Here is a 7,470-nt window from a genome sequence, read left to right as displayed (position 1 = left end):
CTGGCTTCCCCTGTCACTATGCTTAGTCCCTCCCCCCATGTGCCACTCAGGACAATTGGATGGAAAGCAACACTGACTCTCTCTGCTCCTCCCCTCCTACTTAGCATCCATAGTCAAGTTTATTTGTGTTAAACTAAGCAATTGGGTGAATCCAAGCTTGAGAAGAAGGCATCTGGTCCCAGTTTGCCTGTCTAGCTTGCCATGCAGAGGACAAGTCCATCTGGCTTCCCCTGTCACTATGCTTAGTCCCTCCCCCCATGTGCCACTCAGGACAATTGGATGGAAAGCAACACTGACTCTCTCTGCTCCTCCCCTCCTACTTATCATCCATAGTCAAGTTTATTTGTGTTAAACTAAGCAATTGGGTGAATCCGAGCTTGAGAAGAAGGCATCTGGTCCCAGTTTGCCTGTCTAGCTTGCCATGCAGAGGACAAGTCCATATAACACTCCATTCCTTCCTCCAGCTCTTACATTATTTCAGCCCAACTCTTCAGCAAGATTCCCTGAGCCTTGAAGGGGGTGACATAGATGTACGATGATCCTCCACTGTGGTGAGATACTGAACTCTTGGGCCTTTTCATAATCTGTTTCCAAGACATGGCTGTTGCAAGAACATCTACATGAACACTGACTGCTGTAATAACCTAATAGATAGGTGTAAACACAAATGTTTGGAAGATACCTTAGCAGGTGCATCACATCCATCATACAAAACAATTGCTGTGGCTTCCCCACTGGGGCCTATAGCTTCCCCTGCCACTGGGGTTAACCTGGATTGAAGTACCAGATGTGTGTTTATCCCCAGTGAATGGATCTTAAATCCAATGAGAAATTTTCTGGTTGTACATATATTAATAGAGCTACTATAGCACCAGCAGGCAAGTTGATAGTGCAGCATGTTGTGGTTTGTAAATTTGTGGACCTTTCTCCTCCAGCAATTTTGTATAGCACATCCTGGTGCTATGCCCACCAGCCATTCAGTGGCAAAGAGTTTCCTGTTTAGTCCAGCTTAAACTCTTCCTTTCCAGCTCTCACATAGTGCGGCATCTTCAGCAACAGGGTCTTACAGGCTGTTTCTGGTGTGCAACCAACATTTAATGCCTTTATATTTAAGGGCCTGTAGGGCCTCTTTGCCCAACAGCTCATGGGGGGGGCAACTCACACCTAATCCTGGAATTTTCATTTAACAATTGTAGAGTTTGGAGAGCCTCTATTTTTACTTTCATAAGGTATCTGTTTACTCTTTGGCCCAGATTGTTGTAGACTTTTCCCAACCATCCTGGTAGTTATCACTTGTGCTTTTCTGGACTAAAAAAAAAAAAATCCCCAAAATTTCACAGCTATACCTGGTGCTTGTACCCTTTGTGAATTTACTTTTCATTCTGTTTCTTTAGGTGTACCTGACATATTTCAAATGGGTCCCACATCTGTAAAAGAATCAGAGGTTAAAATTATATACTAAATCGAACACAAAGATGGTCTAAGAGCAATGAAAGATTTTATCTATTTGTATTAGTTGTTTTCTCAACAGATCTGTGCTTGGTACAATAGCATGGATAAGAGGCATCAACTTATATAGTTCTTTACTATCTTTAGTTGTCTTTTTGGACTCATTCTGTATCATGGTGGTTTTATATGGAGACTCCCTGAATAGTCTTATCCCTGATAAATTCACTGGGACTGGCTCAAGTTACCTGACCCTGCACAGAACCAAGGAGGAATATCCCCTTCTGCACCTGTTGTTTGGACGTGGGTCTGCCTCCTGGTTGTAGCTATATCTGTTGTCTCTTCATTGACCATACCTGGCTGCTGGGGAGGGCCTAGCTAGGTAAACTGCCTCCACATCTAGCATAACCTTTCCTAGGAGAGAAATGTACCCTGCTTAATATTAGGGTTTCATTACCCATTTCTGGGACAGTCTTTATCCTCTGTATACCTTTTGTGAACTGTTCCTCAGGTTTAACGTCTTCTAGAAGCTTCGTAGCAAAGAATTTTAATTTTTGTCAATTTTTCTTTAGGAACTTGGGTTAAACACAAATATTGCCACATTTTCCTTCAAGTAACCCAACTGGACCTTTTCCTCTGCTTTGTCTTTTTTATGCCTTTTAGGTTGTTCTATTATTTTATAGACACATTTTAAATGTGGCCTAAGTCTGGTATAAGCCACTTAGATCTGCCGAAGACTCTCCTACATCACAAAGATCATGCTCCAGTAAGGGACTAAACAAAACCATTAAAGCTCCATACCAATGTCAAGGTCCCTGTTGAATCAAATTCTTCTTAGAGCTCTGGTGAACAAAGTCCTAACTTGCACAGAGAACTGGGCATCATACATTGCTTTCCTCATACTTAGTTCTCTCAGTAATGCCTGTCCTTCTTCTATGGTCCTCCAGTCCCTGATATCCATGGGAACATCCATTGGTGATGAAAAAGTATCTCTAATGGCTCATAAAAGCCAGTCCATCAGGGACTCCTTCACCATGTACTCTCTCAGTTTAGCTTATCTCAAGGAGGGATTAGTGATTTTATTGCTCAGCTTTAATTCTTCTGTACCACTAAAACTAATATAATTTGCTCCCATGTCCCATATACTCACAAACTAGGTGTTGAGGGGTTCCTCCTTTGCTTGTTTGAAAGCATTCTCTAGATACATCAGCTCTTGTGTGACATACTCTCTGATGGTTACATTTTCTTGCACCAGTTCATTGTTAAGGCCTCTATCAGCATGCTAAAGCATGGATTTTTTCCTTCATATTAAAGGTCGAACCTGAGGGGCATCTTTAGCTATTTCTAGGTCACTCGTTTCTTCATCACTATCTACCTTCTCCCATGGGTTCCATGTTTTGGGACTCCAGGATGAGGGTTGTATTATCATGTAATCCAGGCTCTCTTCCTTTTTGGCCCACTAGCCATAAGAGGAAAACAAAAAAAACCTGCAAGCTGAAATCTCCATCTCTTTCTCTCTTATGCAATTTCCTGCCACGGTCAGAGGAAGGGGCCAGCCTCATATCTCTTTTTTGATGTAATTCCTCTCTTATATCTTTAGTCTCCTTTAGGCCTACCACCTCTGCCTAGAACAGATCTTTTATTATGCAAAGAAACAGCCAAGCAGTGGTCTGCAGCTGCTAGCTGAAATTTGTGCCCTTAGTGTGCTACTCCCAGGGCTTGCAAAGTTTGCTCTACACCATCCATAGGCCCTAAAGCATCTCCACATTCATATGGTGGACCCCATCACTAAAGAAGTCATGCCTCTTTTTACCATCTCCAAGAAGACTGTCATTCAGTGATTTCCATCACTGTCCTCATCTGTTTGTTGGCGTCAGCCTAGTTACACATCTCACTATCCACTGCATTTTCCATGCCACTGCTGCTACCCCCACTAGGCTGATGGGGATAGCCCATCAGGTCCATACTTCCACTTCCCACACTCTCCCTCCACTTGACTTTGCTTCAATTGTTGGTCTCCTTCCCCATATCAGAGGCACCAGTGATCTTCCCAAACTCATACTTGGTTTTGTCATATTTTGCTCAACCATGATAATGTTGTGCCCAGAGAATGCACCCCCATGAATAACCAGGGAATCCAGAGGTCATGCAAGAACAAAGAGTCTTTGTTCGGGCTTAAGCTCGGGCTCTCAGACCTCACCAATGCAATGGATCTGTGCTGAGAGCCCCAATTGCAGGGGGAGGAAGCCTTTTATAGGTTTTAGACCAAGGGAGGAGGGGAATAACAGAGTTACATCTTGATTGGTCCGAGGAGCCTGCACGTGCCAACACACTTTTGAATTGATTGATTACAAGGGATGCAGTCCTGGGGGTTTCTCATTGGCACGTGGTACCCTCAGAGCTATGGAATGTGCTGACTGTTATCTGTGAGGCCAGAAGTCTCTGTTCTTACCTTATAAGGCTGCTATATGCCTGGGCCTGCTTGATCTATAGCCTCCTGGGGTGGGGGTAGTAGGTGGGGATAACAACATGCCTGGACAGGTCCAGGCTTGCCTGAAACAACTAGTCAAATTGGGGTCTGTGAAGTTTGTCCTCTCAGCTTAGCAATCAAGCGGTTTACAGAAGCGAGAAAGAGCCATTATTCCTAAAGAGGGGCAGGGGTCTCAAGAGTCCAGGGCAGGGGGCCACAGAGGAGGGTTTCACAATAATTGTTGTTAAAATTACTTATGGGAGTCATGTGTGACACCCTACACCCTCCTCCCTCTCTCCTTATGACAAAGGAATGTATAATTTCTCCAGAATACAGTTTGGAGAAACAAAGAGTTTATTGGGCTGTCATACAGATCAATGGGTGGCGGGGTTACTTACAGAAGTATGGGCATATCCTATGAACTCTGTACAACACAGCAGGGATTCTGTGACCGCTTACTGGTTGCCCAAGATGGAAAAGACCACCCTTCTCTCTGGATTCCCCTGTCTCAATCCTTAGTCCCTCCCTCAGGTACCATTCACCCCAGTTGGTTGAATGGAAGGCATGACTGACTCTTTCTGCTACTCCCCTTCTATGGAGCCTGAATAGTCTTCTTTGTGTGTGTGTGTGTGTGTGTGTGTGTGTGTGTGTCACTTGAAGCAAGTGTGTGTCTCCAAGCTTGAGAAGAAATCATGTGTCTGTAGTTTACCAGTTCAGCTTGCCAGGTGGAGGACAAGTCCATACAACACAAATTAAATGGTAGATAAATTCCTTGCTTTTGTACGAATCTGGTTTCCATAGTGGCTGCACAAGTCTGTTCTCCAACTAGTAGTGAATAAGTGTCCCCATTTCTATATATCTTCATCAGCCATTTTCTTTTTAGGATCTTAATCATTCTGACTGGGGCAAGATTCAATCTCAAAGTGGTAGTAATTTGTACTTCCCTGATGACTAAAGATGTTGAACATTATTTTAAATAATTATCAGTCATTTGTGTTTCATTTTTTGGGGAACCTTGTTTTGTTCCATGCCCTAGTTTTAAATTGAGTTGTGTAGCTTTTTATTTTGTTTGAGTTATTTTTATACTGCAGATACTAATCATCTCTCAGGTGTATAGCTGGTAAAGGCTTTCATGCATTCTGTAGGTTGCCTTTTTACTCAAATGATTATGCCCTTTCCTCTACAGAAGGTTTATAGTTTCATAATGTCTCATTTATCAATCATTGGTTTTTAAGGTCTATGCTATTGATTCTAAGACCATATTCTAAAGTTATCACAAGCTTAACAAAAGATAAAATGTGTTCATCAACCTTACCTAGCTATGAACCCTGCATGTCACAATAATGACCAGCCTGTTAAGCAATGCTGTCCCACATTCTGGTCAGTACCTCATAAGCAGAGTCCAGATTATTATTCATTCATCTTGAAATTCCTACAGGACTCTGGTTGAGAATGTTGCCCCCGCCCCTGTAGAGATATTGCCAATGTCCTGAGAACTACTTGTTGACTGTATGAAATTTTATAGTACATTTTCATTCTCAATTATTTCACTTCTTGAACTCTCTCAAGATCTGATTCATAGTATTTTTTCCACATTTAATTAATACTCTGCTCAGCAAGCTTCATTGTATTGGCCTGTATTACTTGGTCTAAGTTTCCAGATAGCATGGTTCCTAGAGGGTCTTAGCTTCTAGTCTGTTGGTTGCAAGTGCCTAGCACCCATCATCAACAGGGTGTGAGTGTGGGGTTGGGTAGTGAGAGGATGTTTGTTCTGATTTCTTCTGCTGTTGCTGATGCTGATGCTGAGTTTAGCTTTTTCCCCAGGTGTTTAGAGGGGCATGAATTTTTTTTTATTGTAGTTACTCAACTTTCCGAAGATTGTTCTCTGATGATTCTAGATGACTATTTCTCTGTGTTATCAGTCATCTTGGGTTCTCCTGAGAAATTTTTCCTTACTTCTTTTATTGAACTTTAAAAATTTTCCTTTTCCTTATTCCTGTTTCTGTACATATATTCAACTACAGGTGCTCACATACCATGTCATGTGTGGAAATCTGAGGACAACTGTCAGGAGTTGGGTTTCTACTTCCACTTTGTATTCTTATTAAAGAACTCAGGATGTCAGTATTGTGAGAAAAATACCATTACCCACTGAGTCATACTGTAGATCCCCTCTGCATATATACTATTTTAACTGAAATTTTGTGAATTTTTTACAATATATTTTGATCATATTTAGAACCCTTCCCTTATCTGCACACTTCTAAAGAACCCTGCTGAGTTTTATTTATTCTGTCATATATGTAAATGCCTATAGAGTCAAATTTCTGTCCCCAAATGTCCTGCAGTGTGTGTTCATCCACTGGAGCTTGGTGAAAATATCTTGTGTTTCTAGAAAGAAAACAGTTCTCTCTCTACCAGTAGTCATTGTTTGCCAATAGTCCCTCAGCTAAGATTGGGGCTTCTTACTCCCTCCACATGTATTCTGGGATTTTGTATGGCTAGAACTTGCATGGATCTTATTCATGCTGTTACTTTGTTGTTGGTTAGTATGAGTAACTGTTCCAGCTATCTAGAAAACTCTGCTTCCTTGTGGTTTTTAACCACATCTGACTCTTAACAATCTTCATTCCCCCTTTTCTGCAATGGTCTCTGGGCACTGTGTTGCAGAGAATTATATAAATGTCCAGTTCAGGAATAAGCTCTCTGCAGTCTCTTATTCTCTGCACTTTGGTAAGTCACAATCTATTACATGATGAAGTTTTGCTGATGATAAAGAGAAATGCATTAATATTCTTCCCATGCCCTGTTATACTATGTTCCCTGAACTTTAGGCATAGAAGTTCTATTGTAGATATGTTACTTAGTACTGGTCCTCTCACAGACACTTATTTTATGCATTTGGCCAGCTGTAGAACTTTGTAGTAGCCCCATCTGTTGGGTAAAAATTGCTTGATGAGTGGTGATAGGTAAACTTGTCTCTAAATATAAGGATGTGTATTTAGAATGCAGTAAGAAATTACATTGGTCTATGGGTGCAATAAAGTAAGTTTTTCTCTGGGATCACCAGCCATGTGTATTTGGCTATGTTTGCAGTACCACACATGAGTTTCCTCCTATTAAGTGAAATTTAATTTCAATTAGATAGTTTCTGATTACCTCAAAGATATGTGTCACTATGGCACCAGTAGAGATTTTTGCAGGATGGTCATTGTATTGGTTCATAGAATTTATAGTTGTATTGAATCATAGTTTGGTTTCCTCCCTTGACACTTTGCATAGTACCTTATGATAATATGGGAGCAAGTTTCAGGGAGAATGTTTCCAGATAAATTCCAGCTTGATTGCTCCAAGACCTGTGTCCTTAGTATGTCATGACTTCCTGACCAGTAATAAAATCTTGTATTAAATTCTAGGAGGTAATCAAGGACAGTGGCAATAGTCTGTTTTATTTTAGGAGACTTTTGAAAACCTTGCCCAGAAACTCCCAAGAAGATATCCTTTGCCTGGTACCATTTTTTGTTATATGTACTGCAGCTATATATAAGTTCTCT

This window comes from Nannospalax galili, unplaced genomic scaffold (assembly GCF_000622305.1).
Source record: "Nannospalax galili isolate Female #2095 unplaced genomic scaffold, S.galili_v1.0 scaffold303, whole genome shotgun sequence".
NCBI lineage: Eukaryota > Metazoa > Chordata > Mammalia > Rodentia > Spalacidae > Nannospalax > Nannospalax galili.
Note: the sequence above shows the minus strand (reverse complement) of the source record.